Consider the following 7,064-nt stretch of genomic DNA (forward strand, 5'->3'; position numbering starts at 1 on the left):
TAGGAATTTTAAATAATTAAAGCAGGAAGAAGCCTGGAGTGTCTGTATTTGAGCCTGTGATGAATTCTGAATTGGGGGAAGCAGAAGGGCTGTTTGCTGTAGCTGATGGAGTTGTTCTTTCAGGCCAGTGGCAGAGCAGCTCCAAGGAGCTGATCACCAGACCTCTAGCCTTGCCAAGGCTTCTCCCCATATGCTGTTTTCCTCTTGTATGCAAGGCTGTTTATTTGGAGGCAAGCGGACGCGATGGCTCCTGGTGATGGAGCGGTGTCTGCTCTGGGTTTCGCTGCCACGCTGCCTCTGAGCCGAAAGTCCCCTTTGCAGACCAGCTCCCCTCTTAACAGGGGTGCAAATGCCAGAGACCCCCAGGTTAAAATCTCAGCGACTGGATGGAGCCTGGCCTCTCGTTCTCAGAAGCGCTTCGAGCCATCCTGCTGAAGTTGGGGTTGAATTGCAGGTGCTTTTCTCGCAGGAAGGGGATCACCCTGGAGCGTGGGTGGGCTCAGGGGCTGGTAGATGCTCTCCGGTGGCTCCGCAGCAGCGATGCAAAGCACCCGACCCATCAGCTGCCGGGTTTAGGCAGGGTATTTGCACTGAGGTGTGAATGCACGGGATCGCGCGGGACCGCACCACTACGGCACGCGCCGGGCGCCGAGCACGGCGGGGACCCACTCGATCGGTGTCTCACAGGCCCCAAACCTCCACCGTTGACCTTGTGCAGAGCGGGGTCAGCTCGGATGCGGGTTGTTTCTCCATCAGCACCGTGGCCGGATTGAGAGGACGCCAGGAGATGGCGTTCCCAGCTCCGCTCTGCGCTGAGCTTCTTGACGGAGTTTGTCTGGGTTTTGAACTGAGGTTCTGTACAACTTCCATGGAAACGACCAAAATTACCCCTTGAGAAAGCAAGTCTGAGCCTGGGGTGGGGGGCACAGGGAGAGCAGCCCGGCGGAGAGCTGGGCAGAGCTCAGCCATCGCCTCTCTGCAAGATGGACCTGCAGCGGTGAAGCTGTCGAGTCCCTCCTGAAACAACGGCTTTGGGGACAGGAGAAGAAATGGGCACTTACTGTCCCCGTGGACTTTAGGGACATGGGCCTTGCTGCTACCATGTGGGATGGTGGCCATCAGTGAGTAAAAACGTGCTTGCACAGTATTCTGCTGGAGGACTTGAGGGGAAGGAAATGAGCAACGGGTGGATGTCGGTCCCATCTGTGCAGGGCTGGGGTGCTCAGGTGGCATGGTGCCATGGGTGGGGGGCAGTCCCGAGGGGCTTGTGTGTCCCTTGCAGGTTCGCTGACCCCCCACAACCCAGGGGAGAGGAAAAAAGCAGCTTTCCTGTGAAATCCTGGTGTTAGGAGAGACCCAGGCTGACCAGGAGTTCACAGACCTGATTCTGGGGACTAGACCAGTGGTACTGTTACACATAACCTAAGCTGCTCTGTCCTGAAGTGAGGACAGGCTCTTCTTTAGTAAATGCATAAGGCTCTCACCAGATTTACAGAGCAGTATCAGAGAAATAGTGCTGTACTTGGGTGAACACTAAGAAGGCTAACACTCGAGTTAAAAGTGAAGAAAATGGTCCTTAATTTGCCTCCCTGAGGATTATTTAGGTTCCACCAACTGTATCATCAAAAGACACATTTGCTTGGAAAGTCTAATCATTAAGTACAAAGAACTTGCCAGCAAGCATCTAAAAAGTGTTAATTTTTAATACAGGTCTTTGATTTCAAGGGACTATCTGCTGTTGGTGACAGGGAGGAAAAATAATCGCCTGATCAACCTTTTTGAAAATATGTTGTCTAGTCTTGGGCTAGCATGGCATGCTTTATGGAAGATGTGTTTGTATGACTCATCTGACTTTGAGTGTGCTCTTTCAATGCTGTTTTATCCCTATAGCATGTATTATCTTGGACTGTGGGCTGGTGAGTACTGTGCAGAGACACAGGGAAAATGTTGCCTTTTCCAACAACCATTCAGACCCAGGGTGGGTCTGGAAACCAGCAGGTCACATCCAGGTTGGAAGGGACCTGTGGCTCTAGTCCAGTCCCTGCTCAAAGCTGGGCCATCAAGTTGCTCAGGGCTGTGTTCAGCTGAGGCTTGAATATCTGGAGGAGCTCCACAATCTCTCTCCACTTCCAGTGCTTCACCTCCCTCATGATAAAAAACCCCAAGGTTTTCCCTATCATCCACTCAGAATTTCTCATGTTTCCTGTTGCCTCTCACTGTGCTCCTCTGAGAATAGCCTGTCTCTGTCTTCTCTGTGCCCTCCCATTTGGGATTTGCAGACAGCAGCGAGACCTCCCCTTTGCCTTCTCCTCTCCAGGCTGGACAAATGCAGATCCCTCCACATCTCCCCATACATTGTGTGCTGTGGCCCCCAAACATCTTGGCCCATGAGGACCCCCCAGGTCCCTTCCTGCAAAGCTGCTCTCCGGTTGGTCACCCCCACCTTGCGCTGGCACGTGGGCTTATCCCAACCCAGGGGCAGGACATGGCATTTGCCTTCACGAGGTCCATGTCCATTCTCCAGCCTGCCCCCGTCTTTCTGAATTGCAGTCCCGTCCTCCCCAGCATCGACTGCTCCTCCCAGTTTGGTGTCATCTGCCAACGCTCTGTCCCATCATCCAGGCGGCTAATAAGGACAATATTGATCCTGAGGCATGGCACTGCTCACCGTCTGCCAGTTGGACTTTGTACCCCAAAAACGACATTTGAGCCTGGCAGTCTGGCCAATTTTCCTACTAGCCCGCTTATCCAGTTCGTATCTCACCACTTTGGCTATGAGGATGCTATGGAAAGCTGTGCCAAAGGCCTTGCTAAAGTCAAGGCAAATAAACCCCCTTGCTTCCCCCTCGTCTGCAGAGCCAGCCCTTTCATCACAGAGGCCAGCCAGGAACAATTTGTGCCTGGGGACCCTATGCTGGCTGTTCCCAATTGCCGTCATCTTAGCCTCTTGGAAATGCTTTCCAGCAGGATTTTCTCCATCACCTTCCCTGGGTTATGCTGGTGAGACCAACCGTTCTGCACCGCTCTGGATCCTCCTCCTTGCCCAGACCACAGCTGGGTGTCATATTTGCTTTTTCCCAGTCATCAGCATCACTGTGACCTTTCGGAGATGATCCAGAGTGGCCCCTCAGTGACGCTGGCTGGTCCCCTGGGTGCTGCCTGCCTGGCACCACAGACGTTTGTTTGCCCAGGTGGCTGAAGCGGACCTGAAATGTGCAGTTGTGACCAAAATGTGCCGTGAGCTGTTGGCTGCCTCAGCCTCACTTCAGCAAACTCAAAAAGCTCTTTCTTAGGGGAAAAAATCCTGGCTATTTCAGGATCTGGCTGCAAGGGGCTGGGGACAAGGTGTGTGTCTAGTCCTTGCCTGGCTGGAGGTTCCTCCCTCCTTCGTCTTAAGTGTTTTGTGTAAATCAGTTTAATTTGTGCAATGAAGTGCATGTATGGCTGGTGTCCTTTGGGTTTAATTTTGGTATGTTAGGGACAACTGTGGACAGGACAGCAAGGAGCCGTATGTAAACAGGCTGGAGCGTCCACATGCAAGGAGGCACGGGTTTAATTAAATTGTTGGAGGTTTGGGTGCAAACAAGACTTTCTGTGCTGTGTGGATGACTGAAGAGCATACAGCAGGGTAGCTCTGCCTTGCTTACGAAATAATTTATTTTCATGTAACAAAGTGAACGCTGTGGTTTTCTTGGAAACTTAAAACATATTTTCCCCCCGTCTCTTTTTAAGCTGAAAATTCTTTCCTTTGATCTCCTTTCTGACTCTTAATGAAGTTGTGGGATCTGACTTCCCGCATCGCGCCTGTTGTTTTCGCTTCGCTTCGCTGCCTGACCGTGGCGGAGCTGGCGAGTGGGGCGAGCTCGCCTCTCCCAAGTATTTCACACCTCCTAACACCAGCCCAGCTTCAAAGCATGCTACAAACACGAAAGGCCCACGCCTGCCTGTGTGAAGGCCACGCTTTCACTGAAGTCCGTAAGAGCTGAACATGCACATCCAAAGGTATAATTTGACACTAACAAATTAAGTCTCGCTATTTTTCTGTGGAGGAATTGAGCTGCTATTGCCACAATGCAGGCGGATTAACTGGGGAGGGGGCGGCAGGGGGGACCAGTGCCTGTGCTGGAGAAGGGATATTTTCCAGTCCATCATGTGTTGGAGGCAGCGATGGGATGATCAGTCCTCAGCAGACTCACCCCAGCAGTCTCACTGCCCAGAGCCACTTCTCTTGCGTTGCAATTAAAATAATTGGTAGCCTAGGAAGGGAGCAGCGGGCACGATGCATTGCACAGCGCTTGCATGCAGAGCTGCAGGAGCGTTGGTCCTGCTCTGCTAGTTGCCAGTCAAGGTGCCCTACGGGGGGGGTCTTGAGGTCCCTGAGGCCCCCTTGCCCCCATCCCTGCTGTATCTTGGTGGTGGGTTCTTCATGCCAAACCTGTCCTGAATTGCCACCGGTGAGCTCTGAACGGCTGCGCCAGCCAGGAGGATGCAGGCAGGCAGTGCGGCAGTAGCTCTTGCATCGAAGGCAAAGCCCTTTTGGGAGAGGACGGGAGCACCTTTTTGGGAAGCCTTTGCTGCTCCTGCTTGTGCTACCCCAGCTCTGGAAGAAAGAGCAGCCTTCAGCTGCTAGGGCCGTTAATGTCACCTTTCACAAGTACTACGCTTGCAAGGGAACCTGCCAAGTATAGCACATTTTAATTTGCTCTTTTCCCATGCATTCCTGGATTTATGGCTTAGTTCAGTCTGGTTACTGCTTGCTGTATAGATGTAAAGCTCCCTCCAGAGGGTCACTCCACACCATAAGCTTTGTGGGTTCCCTCGAGGAAACTGATGTGCTATTCCCTGAAAAGCATCCACCTAAAGAGGGGTTTTATATTTGATTTTGCAGAAATTTGAGCTTTGAAAGCTGGCAAGGAGATTTGTCTATCCGGTGATTACATCTAACAGGCTTCTGTCTGAACACAGATAAGTTACTCTCTATTCTCTGCGTGCCTTTAAATGCTTAGTTGTTTTTAGGTAGTATGGATTGGGGAACATATTAATTGTGTAAAAATGAAGAAAAAAAAAAAGAGAAAGAGAAAAAAGAGCAACTTAGAGAAAACACATTCTCAGTGATGCCTGTACCAGGTTGAGAAGTACATTTGCAGTTGCTTGCCATCTGTAGCAACTTGTCCAAAGCAAACATTACCAGTCCGTCCAGGTTTGGCTGCATAATTGCCATAAACCATTGCAAGGGCATCCAGAACAGCACAGCCCTGGAACTACTTCTAGGATTAGGTCCTACTCCCTTGAAAAATAAACCTTGGCAAGAGCTCAGTTCTCCCTAATAAAAATTCCGTTTTCACAGCTCTAATCAAGTTTTCCAGAGCTGTGGTCCAAATTAGAAACTGCATGCAGAATATCTGACCCAGGAGAACAAGATGGAGTTTTTCATTTAAAGCAGTGCCAGGCTGGAAATTTCCAAAGTTCTCAGTGGTTCACCTACGGCAAAACTGTGGAGTGTGTCCTAATAAACCCGTCCCTTCCATGGCAAAGCTCCGTCAGACCCAAACTCCTGGTCACTGTTCACATGTAGAAGAATCTCCTTTGGGGGATTCTTCCAGAAATGGCATCTCTCTTCACAGACGAGTAGATATTTCTGGATTGATTTCATGACCAACCATTAATTATTTTTATTTTTTTTTTAACTGGGGAAGGTGGTGGGGAAAAGAGGCAATGGAGCTGAAGCCACCTGGCTGTGTGAGCATCCAGAGTGCCAGTGGGCTCCATGCTGAACCCCGTCTGCCTGAATGGCACCCCATGTCTGCAAACTTTTTTGAGATCCTCCAAAATTGTTCCATGAGTGGTCTTTGCAAAAGATGCTGTGGTTCCTGTAGGATCCCTCCTCATTTGTCACTTACCTGCCCTTCTCACCAGCAGCAGGAGGCATTAGGACATTGTTGAGCTGTGATCAGTGATGGCTCTGCAGGCTTGGTCCCACTTTCCAAACCCCCCCCCCCCCCCCCCAACAATACCGTGTATTTCTGCATTTCCAGGAGGGAGACTTCAGAAATACAGGACTGTCCCCAGGAGGGTTACAGGGACCAGTGGCTGGGTTTGTGCAAGTCATCTGAAGTTCAGCGCTAAGTGTTAGAGGAGAGCTGCTCGCAAGTGAACAGCAGAAGCAGTTTTATGTTTAATCATTTAAATTGTTTTCTACCATTGTTTTTCCAGCCCTAGATCCAACTGCCCATCAGTAGCTTTCAGTGCAAATGCATTTTTCTTTTCATGTGATAAATGGTCCTCTTGCAATATTTGGAAAACAATGAACCTATTAGTGTCTTGAAGAGAGATGATCCAGTTACATGTAAACACGGGATAAATCTCTGCTTGTTCTGTTACACAGTGCACAGGATTCAAGCAATATAAGTTTATTTTTTAAATGCAAATGCAGCAGTGATCCATGCTGCATGGATCACAGATGAACTTGGCCATCAGTAAACGACAGCGGAGACTGTAGGAGAAAGGAGGAAACCACAGTCACAGTTCATCTTTGTATCTCAGGCTGGCTGGGCTAAAAGATGTACAGAAACATAAAAACCCCAGGCAAGATCATTGCTTAAATGCTCACGTGGGCTCCTAATTGTGGAAACATGTTGAATTATGTGATACCATGCGGTTATATAACACCTTTTATGAAACTCTTGGCATGAAAACAATGCATAAAAATAACAGATGTGGCAAATCACAACCATGTTCTGAAATCTTTCTGTAGTTCATTTTAGTGAAAACAATGGACTTGATTTAAATTGGGAAATTTTTTTTTTCCCCCAAAAAAATGTCCACGGGCAAAGAAATATTTGAAAGAACAGTAAAAAGGCTAAAAGTGCAAACAGGGTTTCTCCTAAAGAAATCTGCGAGCGGCTGTTAACTCAAGGGCAGCACAGCAAAGGGCGTGGGAGGGGACGGAGGGTCAAGCCCTGCTCCTGCGACTCTTGCTACCTTCAGCGAGACTTTTCTTGTAAGCCAGGCAAGTAAGATGTGGTCCTAAGATGTGTCCCAAGGGAATGACGGTAAACCACCTG

Source organism: Aquila chrysaetos, chromosome 5, assembly GCF_900496995.4.
Source record: "Aquila chrysaetos chrysaetos chromosome 5, bAquChr1.4, whole genome shotgun sequence".
Lineage (NCBI taxonomy): Eukaryota > Metazoa > Chordata > Aves > Accipitriformes > Accipitridae > Aquila > Aquila chrysaetos.